This window comes from Cygnus olor, chromosome 1 (genome assembly GCF_009769625.2).
Source record: "Cygnus olor isolate bCygOlo1 chromosome 1, bCygOlo1.pri.v2, whole genome shotgun sequence".
Classification (NCBI taxonomy): domain Eukaryota; kingdom Metazoa; phylum Chordata; class Aves; order Anseriformes; family Anatidae; genus Cygnus; species Cygnus olor.
Genome location: NC_049169.1, coordinates 186841842 through 186859418, shown reverse-complemented (window position 1 = coordinate 186859418; position 17577 = coordinate 186841842).

The following is a 17577-nucleotide window of genomic DNA, read 5'->3' as shown; positions in this document are numbered from 1 at the left end:
TCTATGTTTTTTTTTTCTCTTAGCAATGTGTGCCCCCACACCCTGTTCTGCTGCTTCCCAATTTTCTATTTCAACCCTTGCATCAATACACAGGTTTTATTACTTCTGCTTTCCAACCCAAATGAGACTGGGCCCTTCCTCTAAGAGGACCTCGTGTCCGCCTTTGATGGCAGTACCCCACACGTGTCTTGCGCACGGAAGGAACAAGAAGCCTCGCTTAACACGCCGGGCACCCCATGAGAAGTGAAACCCCAACAGGCCCCCTCAGCCCAGCTTTCAGTCCCTGCATGCACACTGAGGTCCATGAAACGAGCCAGGAAAGCCCCAGCCCTGACAGGGCCCCGGAGGCCGCGGGGAGCCCCGGGGCACAGCCGCCATCCTGCGGCGCCCCCGTGCGGCCTGGCCGGGCTGCGGGGCCTCCCTCGGTCCCCTCAGCCCCACCAGCAGGATCCGGCCCCCAGAGCTGGCAGGGAGGGGAGAAGCCTCCTGTCCCCGTCCCAAGTGGCCAGGCTTTCACAGCAGTGGGGCTTCGCCGCCCCCCGGGCCTCCCCTGGTGTCCCCAGGGGTTAGGAAGGAGCCACCGCTGACTGTGAAGAGAGCAGCAGACCCTTAGATCACCCCAGCATAACCTTCTGCAACCAAAATCTTCCTCTGTAAAGGCAGTGGTTCCTCCAGAGGGGGCCTAAATCCCGCGATTTCCGTGGGTTATTAATACCTAAATATCTGTAGATCTTAATTTCTTTCCACCTTGCCTAGCCAAGGTGGAATTTCCCATTGGGCTGATGGAGAAACCTGTTAAATCCCTAACAAAATCCTTACAAAATCCCCTTTACTGACATTAAAATAAAGCAAAGAGAAAAACCCCAAACCCTGCAAGTGTTGAAGACTTGCATTCTTTAGAGGTGTTGGTTTTATTTCTCAACCAGAAACTATGTCACATCCATGATGCAATGTAGTAAACATGTAAGGGGAAAACCATTGCCACCCGGATCCTGTACTCCGGTGAAACTAGACGTTTTGGTTGGCTTAAACAAGATGCAAACAGTCTGAAAACTGCTGGTGGGGCTAATGTTGTCTCCCTTGTCTTGGCCAGGTCAGATGCTGAGCAGAAAGACTGCCAAATCCTCCTAGCATCTCCAGCATGGACAACACAGTGGGACACTTGCTGAAATCCAGCTGCTGGCTCTTGGAGTCAGGAGATCAGCCTACCTAGACGTGACCCTGAAGAGTGCTCCTGGGTGAAGAGAATTCTCCTTCTTAGTCAAAAATTCCCAAACGCAGCATATTACCTGAAAAAGAAGCCATTACTGCAGCTTTTGCTTGAACCTGCTTTATTATACCATAGGACACAGGGAATTTGAATTTTAGCATATATCAGAGGTCTCCTCCACAAAAATGATATACACTCCAGACCCTTTTGCTCCATGAGGAGTGGGGTCACTGCCCTCCACAACTCAGATTCTTGCCCCTTGCTCCTGGTTCTCACATACCTAAGCCATAAATTACCTTATAAATTTGCAATCTGTTCCTGGTTCCCTGATCTTTGTTCCTCTGAGCTGATCTTTCTTTTACTGCATTCCCTCATCTAGACCTCGCTGTCTTTCAGAAAACTTTCAATTTCCTGAAAAAGAAAAAAAAAAAAAAAGGAAAAAAAAAAAGTAGCTTTTCCTGTGTCTACAGACTCACCACGACCTAAGACAAGTACTTTCTGTTCTTGGCCAAAACCATGTCAGCTAGTGTTACCAGCTCACAACCTTCAGCAGCCTGAGCCTTCCCAGTCTTCCTGGTCATCTTAGTCTGTATCTGAGCAAAGCCACCCACCTCGTATAGGTCATTGCAATTCCCATCACCGAAGGAGCATCATCCCTCCTTCCTCTTCAATGCCTGTGGTGCTCTGTGCTCCCAGAAACCCTTTCTGTTTCTGCGCTTACTCCACAGACTGGCAGCTGGGAATCCCTCAGTTTTGGCTGATGGCCATACCTCTTCCAGAAGCCAAGAAGGGGGTCTTTTGGGCTAGTTGTTTCGTAGGGTCCCACATTTGCCTGGGTAGAACCAGCAGGTGGCCCTGCAAGGATCCTGCTCCGTAGGATCCTTTGTTTTAATAGGAGCAAAGAGAAGCAGATATGGCCATCTTTCCCAGACAAAATTTACCCACAAAATTTTTTCTTTTACTTGTTCCTAGGTTATCCCCAGCCCCTTCTCCTCTGTCTCCCTGTCCCGCTCTGATATGGCTAACTCCAACCAGGAAATCAAAAAGGAACATTTTGGCAGTCTTCAGGAAGAAAATACTACCCTCACAGCAAACTTGAGGATGACAGTGAAAACACAGTGTGGAGTTGTGTACAGGTGGTGATTTCTCTTTTTCTTCCCTAATGTGACCCAGTATTTCTACATATCTAACCTTTCCTCTGCAGCCTTAGGACACTCTGGGCATTAGTCATTTACTTCCTACTTCTAGGTTTGTAATATGACTTTATTTTAATGCTCAGGTCTTGGATGTAGTCCCCTGAAATGTCATGGTGGTTGGCTGTTAGTGTTTTTTTTCCAGAGGAGTTACTATTTCCCACCCCAATCGTGGTGCCATCTAGAAATCCCCCAGCCCTTCCCTCCTGTTGATAGTTTAATACTTTCCTCCAGAGCACAGTGTCATCCTACAGTCTCTCAATAAACAACGTTTGCCTTTCTGACAGCAAAAGCTGTCATTACATTGCTCAGATCTTTGCCCTTTCCTCTTGGACCCTCACTGTCTCTGCAATGGAGGAACTCGGTGTTCACTCTCTGTCTTCCTCCATTGTTTTTCCTTTCTCATGTTCTGGCAAAGGGAAATTCAGTCAGAAAATACCTAACCACCTTATACAATGTTTTTACCCAAAACAAATCTGGTTTTAGCGGTCTTTGGAAGCCAAGGCAGCGTTCTGTGAAAACAAGCCTCCGTCAGCATCGGCTGCTGGGAAAGCCTGGGCCTCTGGGGGCCACCGCCTGGCCCCTGGCCTTGCCCTTAAGCAGGGTTCACTGAGCCTGACAAGAACATCCTTGTCCCTGAGCAAGCAATCCGATGACACCACGGCTGTGGATGTGCTGGGACCGTGGGCACACGTGGCACGAGGAGGAGCCGTGTCCTGGGGGACCACACATCGCAAGGACGTGCTGGAGGTGCAGGAGACGCAGCCAGGAGGCCAGCACCAGCTCGGCAGCCCTGGGTCTGGAGGGCCACGTGATGAAAATCAGACCAAATCTACCGCGTTATATGGGCATTAATAGTCACAGAGAGCCGGCTTTTGCCCTTCAAGGGAGACAGGAGGCCAGGAGCACTGGAGCTATTAATTGAGTCACCGAGCAGTCATTTGTACATTTAAATAGTAGAAAGCTAAGTATGTTCTGCAGTCACTCCGAGCAAAGGACAGTGACAGGACACGCTCCTTTCAAAGCCCGGGGCTGTGTGACACACATCTCTGCAAGCACAGCTCTTTCTGGCTGGCTCTCGCCAGGCTCCCTTAAAGAGACAGCTCTCCACGTCTTATTTTCTTATTATTTTTTTTTTCCCAAGCCAAATGTAGCAACAAGCCATAATCAAGAAGAGATCATAATGCGTAGCTTCCAGCATAATTAAACAACTTCACTGATTAAAAACATCCTCTTAATTTCTGAGGTGAACGTATTGTGCCCTGTGCTGAAATATCTCCTCTGGCTAAATCCATCCTCTGGCTCTGCCCACAGCCGCCCTGCAAACCTGCTTTTGCCCTTATAGCTACATCACAAGGAGCTTCAGGTGAGCCCTTTGGTTTCTCCACCTGAATAAGATTTGCATCTCATTTTTTCAGGCATCTCTGTAATGTGCACCCCTCGGGTATTGCTAGAGGAAGACAAGGCACACATTTTCTGGTAGATCTATCTGGTAGGACAAGCATATTGCAGCTATCTTCCATCACCTTCTCTTTGCCTTAGCCGGAGTACTCCCGCTGGTGCTAAAGTAGCTTGCTTTGCAGGCTCATTCCCTTCTGCTGGGAGGGGGCCTTGTGTCAAGTTCTTACCCCAAATGCAGCCTCAGCTTTATCTGTGTTGCACCTGATAGCTGTTTGCTACACGTGCTCTTTCAAAGACCTGCGAGGACAGCCTCCGTCAGTGCCCACAGTAAGAGAAACAGAAGATGGTTGGCCTGATGGAACATCTGGGCTGCTGAATGCAGATCCAGTGGCAGATGGAGAACATAATATCTCCCAAAGAGAGCGCTGAATGTGAACATGCTGGGTTTTATGGCCTTGCCAGAGACCTGCTGAAGCTACAGCATCAAGTGTAGAAAATATCTGGCATCAGGGATGCCCTTAAGAAAACATTTCCCTCACGTGCAGCGGAAGTCCTCCCATCCAACCTGTTTACTAGAATCCTTCGAAATCTCTCCATCAACAGAGGATTTTGCACGCTTCTCCTACAGTTGCCACTGCTGCAGACAACGTGGTGCTTCTGTCCCTTCTGCTTCCCATGCTTGTTCTTGCAGGCCCTGCCAAAGGGCCAGGGAACTTTCCTAGGACTCAGAACACCACGAATGAGTTGGGCTTTCCCAGGTCTGTCCTGGATCTAACCGAGCTTCCCAGTTGCTCTGTTCTGATTTCTCACTTGTTTCAGTCTCCTCTCTTCAGTACCTATCCTTTATGTTGAAATCCAGTACGTAAGATTGTCCAAATAGTTTCCTGTGCATACATGTCCCCGAATATAACAAATTTATATTCTGTTTGGTACTTATCTGAGCTCGCATTTCATACCCTTCCTTGGTAGATTAGTTCATGTAGCTTCTGGTTTTTGCTGCATGTCTTGTGTTATCAACAGCTTCTCTTTCCGTGTTAATAAAACTCTTTCTGCCACCGTGTAGATTTGGGCATCAAATTTAAAATAAATACCCAGCTCGGTTTGGAGCTAATCACCAGTGTGCGCTCTGGAGCTGCTGGCAGCCTCTGTCAGTGCTGCAAAGTGCTGCAGACGCTGCAGGTTTTGCATCTCCTTCCAAACGACGAGCGTTGCCTCTGTTTGCTGTGCTTGCCACAGAGCCTGCAGCTCCCTGTGCTGTTCCTTTTCCTTGAGTGGCTTTCCTCTTTCACTGGGGGTATTTTCCATTTTATTTCACGTGTGACACCGCGCGCTGTTCAGTAAACTCAGAGAGCTAAGACAGCTGACAGACTCCGCTCCCTTCAGCATTAGCTGATTAGCTTTTTAGCACTGTGTAAGAGGAGCCTCTGCTCAGCGCAGCAGCAAGCCCTGAGTAGCTCTGTCGAGAACCTCTAAAACACTGTTATTGCTGAGGAATGCGTAATCAAGAGCCTCCTCTTATTATTATTCTCAGTGTATTCCTGGGATTCCTTCCCCCTGTGCATTAAACCATGCTTGCGCCCTCCTGGCAGAGGGTGTTGGAGCACGAGCTTTTGATTTATTGGCGAGCGGAGAGGGCTTTTTGCTGGGATTTTTTCCCAGAAGTGCTGCAGTTCCCCAGGCTGGACTACTAAAAGCTGATGAGAAACATGCTGCAGAGACCAGACCAAGATGGGCAGCTTGTGTTTAAATGAGAAAACACTGCATGGTGACAGTGGGGAAACAACAGTGGAAACTTAGGATGAGAGTGCTCTGTGAAGAGTCTCCGCAGGAACCCAGCTCTAACAATGCCTGCAAGGTCTGGGTGCTCCTGCTGCCAGATCTTGGCTCCAGAACCACCCATTTCAAGGCTGGAGATGATTAGACCAAGTGGAAAATAAGATTCAAGCAGTTTAGGCAAGGATCAGGCTGACAAACAACTCCCAGAACAACTCTGTTCTGTATTTGATGGGCCAAGGGCTGAAAATATGTTTTCCATCAACCTGATGACTTTGAAAAAGCAAAATCCTAGAATGCTGATGCTGGCAACCTGAATTCATATTTTATCCCCTTTCAGGAGAGACAGGATTTTATTTTATTTTTTCCCAGTGCCAGGTTGATTCTCCTGAAGAAGCTTTCACAGCCCTGCACACACCAGCACCGAGCAGTGAATTCACCAGCAGGTTTCATGATTAAATGCTACGGGATTTTTATTTTTTTTTATTTTTATTTTTTTGCTGTGAGAGAGATCACTGGGTGTCAGCGAGGCTGTAACTCAACGCCGATTTGATGCCAGGGAAAGCAATTACAGCAGATACGCAAGCCAAGAGCACCAAGAAACAGCAGGAGACATCGCAGGGTCCAGCTAATCCCCTAGGCAACTTCAACCATGTTATTACTTGACGCCGACCATTAAAGAAACATCAGCATTAACCTGCTTCTGCGGCAGCTTTTCCAAACAAGCTGAGAGCAGGCTGCACTGACAGTAAGGCAGAACCAAACAACCTTTTTATGTTGTGCAGCGGTAGCTGCCTTATTTCAGTGGCTGAGGTGATACAGGACATAAGAGCAATTAGATAGTACATTTGCCTCTTGGAAGAGGAGGGGATACATCACAAGAAAACCCAGATTTCATACTGAGACAGGACAGCCTGTTCCAAGGCTACGATAGGGACAGGTACTCCTGAGAAGATGTACAAACCTCTTCTGGCTCAGTTCAAGCCCCGCCCTTTTGGCAGGAAATTGTATGTACCAAAGAGATCGCTGCAGCCAGGGTCAATATCCACAGCACTGGCATGGTTTGAGATGGTGTCTACATGAGAAGACATCTGTTGGGTTTAAAGCTTTATAAATACCACAGCTAAGCTGTAATTTAAGCGAAGAACCGGGCTTATGATAGAGGCTTAATGAGAATCCCAGCTCAAGCTGGGAAGCTAAAGGCAAGGCGTGGCTCGCCAACAGACCCTGTGTGGCTTCGGTTTCTGCAGAGGAGTTCCTTACAGCACACCGTGCTACTCCGAGCTGTAATGTGATGTGATTTGTCGTCACAGGACTTAAAAGTGTGATACCCATGCAAACAGCCAAACCTGGCAGGCTCAATGACACCCAGATCCTCCTCCCTACTCCTTTCCCCACTTGCCACCCAGGAGATTTGGTAACAATTAGGAAAAGCATCTTCTTTCTTTGTAGGTTATTTACTATAACCTACCTGATTTCCCTCAATACAAACCCTGCACAGTAAAACTCAGAAAAGGAGACAGGTCCATGGCAACAAACATACTTGAAAAAACATCCCCCTAAATGGCTGGCACCTTGCAATCTTCGAATTGCTTTGCTTTGACTGAAGTTCAGAAATGGAAGCGAGGGTGGGCATAGAAGGAATTATGTTTCAGGATGACCATGAGCTCTACTTAGAGTTCATGTCTTCTCAGCCAGCACCAACAAGCCCTTGTCATTACATGGAAGAGGAGATCTGAGAAAGAAGTGTCCTTTTCTCCTCTTCCATGTCATGACTTACCCAGTGAGCCTGGATGGATGGGTTATGAAATGCAACGCCACAGAGAGGAAAGCAATTCTGTCGTTTGACTGTGTTTTTTAATTGATTTTGAGATTTCACCACAGGCTTCCCTGTAGCTCTCAAAGCTGACCACAAAGAGCTCTTCCTGTTGGGATGTCCCAACGTGCTGTCCCTGGGAGTGCCATGAATCCAGATGTGTGCAATGAGGCTGTAACTTGTGTTCCTCGAGGCCCAGGGTGAAACTTTTGCCTCAGCAGGTGCCCTCTGAAGCAGCCTGTTGCCTAAAGCCAGAGGCCAGCATCTGGATGAAGGGTTGGCTGCTGGCTAATTCGGACTGCGTTACCATCCACAACCCAAAAGTTGGCTGGGATCTGCTCAGTGAAGCAAGCTGATCAGTCATGATCCAAGGAGCACTGCCCTTCGAGACATCGAGCAAGTCTCAGCTGGGAACGCAGACAAAGATCATCACATCTGACTGGTATCATGCTGCTCCGAGCCAGCCACGTTTGGTGGGTATTTTTTCCTAATATTGGTTTTAATCACATCAAGTCTGCCTTTTCAAGGCACGGCATGCTAGAAGAGAGCTGACTTTTCACAAGATGATGCAGCCTTAGCCACATCACTGGTTGAGTCTTCCCTGTTCTCAGAAACAGTGATGAAGACTGTAAGGGTCTGCCTAGGGGGAACTGATTGCACGTACAAGGTGTTGTTGACTCATCATGGCCTACTGTGACAGGGACGGCTCTCCTCTCTTACAAATGCATTTATTGCAGCTTATCACAACTCTGTGAGCTGTATATACATATATATACTCATCAGGAATAGGAAAGTAACCAGAACAGAAAAAATACGATGGATGATTTGGAGGCCTCCTGAATACCATCAGTCTTTGTTGCTGATTTGTACCTTCAGACACAAGCCAAAGAAAGATCCCATGTGTCTTAGTTTCTATCTGGAAACTATATACTCCTCTCCTCTGCTCTCCTCTCCTCACCACACCTTGCCTTGCCTCGTCTTGCCTTGCCTCACCTCACCTCCTCCCTGCCACCCTCCTTGTATTGTAGGAAACAGGACCAGACCAGGCCCTTACCCATCTGCTGTCCTCCCCCGTGACCCCAAGGAGGGAGCACAGTGGTTTGCAGCAACTCCCCTTTCCCAGCGTGTTCACCACAGACCGACACACCTACCTTCGTGGCCATTCAGAATAGGGAAAATCCTTGGGTAATCCCCTACTTTGTAATGTCAGCAAGTGGGAAATGAGCCAGCACAGATATATCCGCCCCCGCCTCAGCCTTCATCATGCGGAGTGGAGGCACCAGCAGCCACAGAGCCTTCCCATGGGATGGTGGTTCTTGAAAAGCAGATGTTCTCATTCCTTGGGTATCCACTCGTTGCGATTTGCTTGACAGGGACATTTCCCCTTATGGGAATCTCTCTCCCAACAGACATGGTGTGAACAACTTTTATGGTTATGCCTTTCTCACCCAGTGACCTTGCACCACAATACCAGCTCCTGTGCCCAGGCAATCGGTCATTGCAGAATGGAGGTAAATTTCTAAGCATCTTCTCTCCCATGTCCAAAACAGGACGGGGACAATTCTGACAAACACGAAAGAAAATGGGTGTCTGTCACATTTCTTCTTCATCTGGCCAGTGAATCATTTGGCACTGGCATCTCAGAGATCAAAATTTAAATTCAAATGAGTTCCAAATTGCAACCTGTAGAAGGAGGCATTTTCCCCTCTCTGTTCAAGGACTCTCCCAGTAGACTACAAAGGGTTCAGCAAATAGAATAATGCGTCTTCTCTGCTATGTATAATGAAATTATATTCACCACAGTTCCTACTGGGAGTTTTTGAACTCCAGGTTTATTTCTTAAACAGACACCAAAGGTTTTATTGCTAGAACAAATAATTAAAGAGAGAATGGAGAACGTCGTTTAATAGATGTAAGTATCTCAATAAAGATAAAAAGATTGATTTTACTCATCATTTTCTAGGGATTGTATCACAGAGACCTATATGGTTATAGGTCAAATTTGTATGAAGTGATTTTTTTTCAAAGTTACACGTGATTATCCATGCCAGCAATTCCTTGAACCACTCCAAACTAGAATAATCACTCCATTAAAATAATTATCACTTAGAAATGCCGCATTAAAGAAAGGTAATAGCATGTGAGCTGTCAGCCTGTAGGATATGTGTATGATTGAGCTTAGTGGATCCATTTTCCAATTACAATGAAGCCTATGCTAGAAGCAACCCTTCTTAGACAGACGCTGATTTTAAAAGACCATCCAAAAATAGCTCTATTATTCACATTTTCTAAGAAGATTCTCTCCAGCAATTCACTAGTCTCCAGGGTGGTGACTCTACCCAGGCTTTGGTGAGTCCTGCTTGATATTTTTGGTATATCAGAGCTTGGATTCTCATTTTGAAAGAAACTTGACAACATTAGGAAAGTAAAGTAAGCACAATGAGATGGGGAATGACTCTGTAATAAGAACAAATATAACTGCAGTCAAGAAATCTTTCCCCTTAAGGAATAACACTCATACCAAGAATGCAAAACAAATCAGCTCATGCAGAAGTGGAGCAATCAGCTCATTCTGCGGCATACAGATAAGTCCAGTCACAGGAACTAAGGCTATGTGACCGTGCTACATCCTCACTGCTTTAAGCACTTCTACGTGAGGAAGGAGACCCATGCACAGGAGCCAAGTAGGGTCTCGGACCTCTCATTAGGCAACACTGAGTTCAGTAGGAGTTAACTCAGGCCCCTGTATTGGCACGTCATCCAGTTCATGGCTGAAATAGGGCAGGGTACCCCTGTACGCACAAATGGAAAGTCAAAGAGGTAAAGTAGTATCCATGCATGCTGCTAAATCAAAGCACCAGCTGACAAACAAGGCAAGGGGTTACTTTCAGGGAACTTTATTCCTTACTGAATAGCCCAAAGTCCCATTCCAAGAACTGATACTTTAAGTAGGAATCACTTCTTCACGTCATCAATGATTCATCATTTCAGAGCTCAGAACTGATTATTTAGCCTCTGTTTAATACTTTAAACCCATAGAAGACCCTTCCTTCCTTCCTTCCTTCCTTCCTTCCTTCCTTCCTTCCTTCCTTCCTTCCTTCCTTCTTTCCTCCCTTTACACTCAGATAAACATAATACTTAACAATATTCACATACATAGAAAATCCAGCTTCAGCTATCTGCTTTCCTCCCATCAAAATGTGTTTCTGTCGGTGCCTTCAGCACTGGACCTCGTGTTCAATCACAGCTGCTACCCTTCAGGTGTGTTAATCAAGACACGACAGAGGTAAGCGGCTCAATGCATCTCCCTGTTGTTCCCTTCTTTTCTCATTGCCCCCTGTCACAATGGAGACATCTGCAAAATTGTTCAAAGTTGTCCAGGGACCTTGGATACTTTCCTCCCTTTAATTTTGCCAGGAAATGTTTGTCCGATCAGGCAGTTTCACATATATCATTTCATGCCTTTCATCTGCAACAGCAGCACCAAGGATTTGTTCGGACAAAGCCTTTTGTGTGCAAAGCTCCCATGGAAACTTGTCAGCTGCAGAAGATTTTAAGACAAGGCACTTCATGAACTCTATACAGAAATAGAAACGAAGCTCACAGAAAAGAAGAAAAAGCTCATTCTAGATGACTCCAAAAGAAACATTCCAATATCTTGACTCAGTTTGAAAATAATTAAGATAATCTGGAAATCAAATTCAAAGTCTAACAGGAAAGAAAGGCTCCCACTGCTAAGAGAAACAGCCTTGCAGGAGACACTGGTGCATAACACATAATAAGGTGTAACGGTGAACAACGGGGTTGTTCCTGGGATGTTAAATTCGGTGTTAATAGATAAACCCTACATTTTCACACATTTACAATTCTGCTTGCTTTTTTTTTTTTTTTTTTCCTTTCCTGGCTTGTCTTGTTCTCCTCATACACATTACAGACAGATCTGCTGTAAATCCCTTCCATCACACTGTCATACCTACCGACGTTTCAAGGACATCTCATTTAAGACGTTGAGAAAAGCAGCCCCTCGCAGCCTTCCAGGAAGAAGCATCAGCAACTGGCAGTGGTCGAGCTCACAGCGTCCCATCTCCAGATAGATCCAAACCCTGAGAAGCAACATCTGGAAGCAAGAGTGCAGGAAAACTTCTACAAGCTACCTCAGGCCATTTATTGCCTGGTCCCTCCTCGGTTTTACCCTTCCACCTGCAGTTTTGTTTAGCCTTTGTGCCCCTTGTTCCCTCCTCAGCACACAGCTCTTCCTCTTCCACTGCTGTTCGTATCACAAACTCACTTAGGAAACTGCATTAAAAACATATTGCTTCTGTAAATTATCAGTGTCAGGGCCTCACTTGGTGTCACCCGTAGTAGTTCTTGAAAATTAATAGCTCTAAAGCCACTTAAGGTCCTGGAGGATACGAATCGTTGTTCTCATAGTGTAAGTTCTTTGAGATAGGGACTATACCAGCAGTAGGAAAAAGAGATGAAAAGATGTTGGTAGAGTCTATATACAGTCTGAACGTTTAAGAGGAAAGAGAAGACTTTTGGCCCTTGAAATACGAGACATGTGGCTAGGAAAATAACCAATTGTGGCCACTGGTAATGGAGTGTGGTAATGGAGTGTGTGATTTGGGATTTTTAAAGGCTTGCAGAAGATGGCAGAAGCAAAGGGAAGCATCTCTGCGGCTGACAAGCAGAGAGAGGCCAACACAAGTGTCAGAGGGAGAGGAAGGACAGCTGCTCTCGTGTGGGCTGGATGGTGGCTGCGACACCATGCGATCCTTCACGAGCTGATGGGTTTGTCGTCTGCTGCTTTTGCTGCTCAAGACATACCACTTGCAAAGCAGAAACGCATTGTGGCACAGAGTAAAAGCCATTATTCAGTTTTAATCTGCTGGAACATCAGTGTTTGGCAACTGCAAAGGAAAAAAAGATCAAGAAAAATATACTGTAGGCTGCATCGGATACCTGTGACACTACTCATTGTTTCTCTGTTTAAAAACAACAACCCAAGTGCAGGATTCAGACTTTTTTGGTCTGCTCATAAGTCTTTTCCCCGAAGATGAGTTTTGCTTTTCCATCTTAGTCCTCTTTGGGGTGAATCCTGCCTCTGTGACAGACCAGCACCAGCCGCTGGTGGTATCAGGAGGGACCGGACCAAGGGCTCTCGTCGTTTCCTTGCTCTCCATCACTGTTCTCTCTCTTGCTTTGTTTCTTTTTTTGGTTCAAAAAAGAAAAATCACACAATCAATGACATGCCAACATGAGATTCACTTTACTACCCACCCTCTGGAATTGCAATGAAATTGCAAAATCAGCCTTCAACAATATTTGATTGATGGCCTTTGAAGGCTGGATAAAAAAAGTCAATAAAGTCTCATTTCTTACGAATGTCTTCTCTGCTGCTTTTTCATATTTGCCCTGTGGGATATTTGGCAATTTTTCACACAGCACATAACCAAGTTGACTTATCACACGCAGTTCTTTAAAATAACACTGGAGGAATTTGAGGATTTTACTTAACACAATATTGTGAAGGAATACATCTCAGTCCTGTTTGCATTAGCTATAATCCCCTAATGTCCCAACGGGTCTGCTCAGCTGCAGCTGGTAATTTAGCTGAAGTTATTTAGGCAATAATTAACGTTTTAATCGTGGAATTTTATTTGGAATTCTTTTTGGAGAAAATCATCCTTTAAGACCTTCTATCCAGATCAGCAGTGCCCGGAGTTAGAGAAATGTCTCACAAAGAGACCGAGAGGTCATCTGGAGCTGATGACTGGCACTGGTGCCTCCGGTGGAGTCACAGTTTGAGAGGAGGGAGCAACTCAAGCCACAATTATCCATCCTTCTGCCATGGTCAGCAAAGAGAAGCCATGAAAGGCCCCCCAGGACGGTCCCTGCCATCTCTAAGGACCACTACAAAACCCCTCGCTTCCCCCTGGGCTTCGTGGAGGGAAGCCAGGAGCTCGGTGGGCAGCTTTATGGCATTGCCTCTGCCTGTGCAGCAACAGCAGCGGGCGACGTCCTCAGCCCCGGCTCCGTCTCTGTTCTGGGCTTGTTTGAGGGATTGACTGCTGTTTACAGGAATAAATAACGAGCAAGAGGCAGCCTGCAGGGCAGCCAGAGCAGAAGCAGCCTCTGCCCTGCCTTTGAACAACATGTGAAATCACAGCGTCCTGGCCCTCCCTCACGGAGCTGGTGTTATCCTAGCAAAAGTAATTATCCTAATTGCTCGCTTTAAATATTCCAGGTGCTGATCATAGGCATGTCTTATACATGGAAACATGAAATGAAAAAATAGATGAAGCAGCTACTCTTATAATGAAAAGACTTAATCTAAGCATGAAGCCCCCATCACAGCAGCAATCCACGAGGAAGATGGACCTACAGCAGCATCATCCCCAACAAGTGACAGGTCTTTGTCAAGCACTAAAAGCTTCATCAGCTCACAAGCATTTTGTGCCCTGATCTTCCCGGAGAAAGCCTATGTGTCCAGACAAGGACTTTCAGGGTCCATGTGCTGAATGGAGCTGGAAATAATGCAAGGGGCTACCCGCAGCCACTGGAGGACATCCATTCCTGGGGGAGAGGCTGGCGTTTCCAGCCTGATGAGAGGGGGCTGGAAGCACTCTCCAAATACCTTGGTCACTGAGGGATGCAGCAGGCTCAGAGCAGCCTCTGGGCAGGCTTACAGGGACCCCAATCCAGCCGAGCCTAAAGCACAGTAACTTTACAGGCAGCACTCAATGGTGAAGAGCTGGGGGCAAAAGGAGGTCAGACGTGGTGATCCAGAGCAGTCCTACAGCCCTCAGTTTCCCTGATGCATTTCTATGAGGGAGCAGAAGTAGGGCTCATTAGCCCAGCCTTATTTATACCCATCTGAATCCGGACTCGTTGCCTTGCTGCTGGTGGCTGAGTGCTGTGCACGTATCTTGCAGGGGAGCTCCTATCTGGGACAAACTTTATGAGTTCCTAATTAAAGCACAGGTTTGTGTGACTTCACCCCTGCCAGCTTGTTCGTGCTTCTTTCCATACCATGTCACTATGATCCAGCAGTGTAACAATAGAGACCCTAATCTGAATTTTACTCATTATGAAAATTTCAGGACATCGTGTATCTTGAAGAATATATTGCTTCGTATAACTGGCAATGGTCTGATATGAGTCAGTCTGTGAATCACAGGAGATAAAACTAGAAACCAAAGTAAACCGTTCTCTGTTTTTCAACCACGTAGAATCATTTTTCTGACAAATCAAATGGATTTATTCTTTTATTCCATCACTTTCCCTCTTCCCTCTCCTAGCTCTTATTTGACCCCGGCTGGAGCACATCCTGCCCCAGGTGTGGGTGCTGGTGCCTTCCCCTCATCCCTGTGCGCTGTGGCTCAGTGGTGCAGTGCAGGAGAAGACCTGCATGCAGGACCAGCAGGGATGCTCCCGAAGGGCACGACACATTTTTGCTCTCCCACGTGTTGCAACACTGCCCAGAAGGGTTTGCCCCCAAGTGCTTCAACTTCTGTCTGTCCAACCCGCACAGGGCGAGATACCTGACATGGGAGCAGTCCCGGTCATTTGGTAGACTCGGATGTCCAGGTGGAGAAGAAGAATCATGGAAACAGAACCACAGAGGGCTGAGGCTGGCAGGACACCCAGAGCAGGCTGCCCAGGACCACGTCCAGGCGGCTTCTGGAGATCCCCGAGGAGGAGACCCCACAGCCTCTCTGGGCAGCCTGTGCCAGGGCTCCGTCACCCGCCCAGCACAGAAGTGCTGCCTGGGGCTCAGAGGGAGCCTCCTGGGTGCCCGGCTGTGCCCATGGCCTCCTGTCCTGGCACTGGGCACCGCTGAGCAGAGCCTGGCTCCGTCCTCTCTGCACCCAGCAGGAGGCACGGCCTCTGTAGCCTCACTTCAGGGAGTCCCGGTGAAACGGGGATAGTGCAGGCAAGAGCACAAACCCAAGCAAGAACCAAGTGCCGTGTGGGAGCTGGAATTTCCATCTTGCAGGGAATTCCCCAGTTTTGCAACGGGCTTTTAGTCTACGCTGGATCGAAACCAGCAAGTTTTGGCAATTCCTACGAAACTCAGCTTTCGAAAGACAAGCAGATCCTTTGATGCCTGTCAAAGTGTTTGTTGTCATTTCAACAACTGACAGGTTTTTTTTACATTAAATGAATTTCAAAACAACACGCTGCCTTACAAAACGCTAAGCCAAGCATTTCGCTTTGGAAGGGTTGAAGCAAAGTATTTTATTGCTTTTGTGCAATTCTTCCTTCCTGACTTCCAGGATATCACTTGATTTTATTTTAGCTTATTTTTTCATTTAGTTGTTCCCTTAAAAAAAAAAAAATCCCTTTATGGGGAAATCATACTTTTCCTGGAAAAAAAGAGTGGCCCATCAGCTGCATTACTACTGCTAAGAAATGTAAGCAATTGTATTGCCTCTGCAGCCGCAAGCCCACCCACAGCTCACCCTGAATGCTTGAAAAAAAACTCCATGGAACTTAAAAATCTCTTTTTCCTTTCTCCCAGGTTTTCCTGAGTACTGAAGAAAGATGAGGTGATTTGCAAGGCGGAAGATGTGCTTCATTCAGTCACAATTAGTCCCGGTTGGGCACCAAGCAGCCTTAGTGCACCTGCCCCAGCTCCCATGCCAAGGGAAAGGTGGTGAGGGACTGCAGCAGCCATTCGGGCTGGGATTGACTCAAAATTTAATAATGACAGAATTCAGCCTCTGAGCAGCTGCCTTTGACAGACAGCTAAGTCCTGGGGACGAGCAAGCCCCGATGGCTCCATCAGTCAGAGCAGCTCTGCGTGTGTGTTTATGGCTACAGGTTTTTATCTGCAAGAAATATGTGAACATTTTATCCATGCCCTCGGTCTTCTGTAGATCATAGCCCTCCTGTGATGAGGAGGATGCAGGACGTACCTCTGGTGGTAGCACAGGAGGAGGTTCATGGTTTTGGGGTGTCTCCCAAAGGCAACTGCTAGAGGGAGATGCACAGCCTGCACCAAGGGTTACAAATTGCTGCTTTGGTCTGGTGAGTTTTAAAATGCTGTGGTGTCGCTCGACACATTTATTTCCATCCGTTTGTCCATGACAGCTGCACCTTTCTGTCTCTGCCCAGAGGTAAGATCCCCCCAGGGGGTTTGTGGGCACAAGACCCAACACAGTGCAAGACGCCCTGCCAGAGGAAGAACACACCTTCAGCCACGTGAATCAAAGCTCTTGCCTTCTTTCTTGCCCGGGTTTGTTATTTCTACTAAGCCAGACCCATCTGGATTCCTGAAAGACGTTCTTCTGACCCGCATAAAGAACATGCTTTATCTTTACGAGAATGGTGATGGGATCACTTCTTTGTACACCCATGCTTTCCGTTTTGTGTCTGCACTAACTGCTTTTGCTCGCTTCATTATTCATTTAATACCCACCGACCCTTTGCTGCTACCTGAAGTACACTGCAAAGCTCCTAAACACAAGCCGGGTGCATACAAATTTCGATGCAAATCAAAGCGAAGAGGAATTTCAGAAAGCCACCAAAGAGCAGCAGAGAAAAGCCTCCCGAAATGTCATCCCTCCCAGCAGGCAACCACAATGCTCCATGGTTTCTCCAGTGCCTGACCTCAGGCTGCTCCGAGATCTTTGGTTGAGCCAAGACATGGTTAAAGCCTTCTATAAAGTAGTAGAACCAAGGAAATTGAAATGGATTTTTATTATTATTTTTATTCGTAGTCCATCGGCTCAGTAAAAAGGTTCCTTTTTCTCCTGTTGGTCTTGGAGTTGCTTCACGTGTCTCCAAACCATTTAACTTGGTTTTACTCTTGATTCTGCCTGTCCAGTGCTCAGCATCCTTCTATTTCTAGTGCCTCGCGCTGTGATGTGTGTGGCCATGTAGGGAATCCTTTAGGGGCCATTCCTGACACACGTCCAAGTCATCACAGCTGTCCTTCTCGACTCTTCACTTGCAGGGCAGTTCCTTGTCTTAGCTGTTTCCCTCATCACATCATCTTTTATTTTCTGCAGCCCTGGCCCTCAGAGCTCTTTCCAGACTGCTCACTTCCACGCTCCCCATCGCTGCCTTTTCTCGTGCACCCTGCCCCGTTCAGCAGCCTTGTCTCAGGTGTTGAGACTGGCTTCAGCAAAACTTTGGGACCATCTCCCGGTCCTTGCACAGTTTCTAGCCCAGTGCTT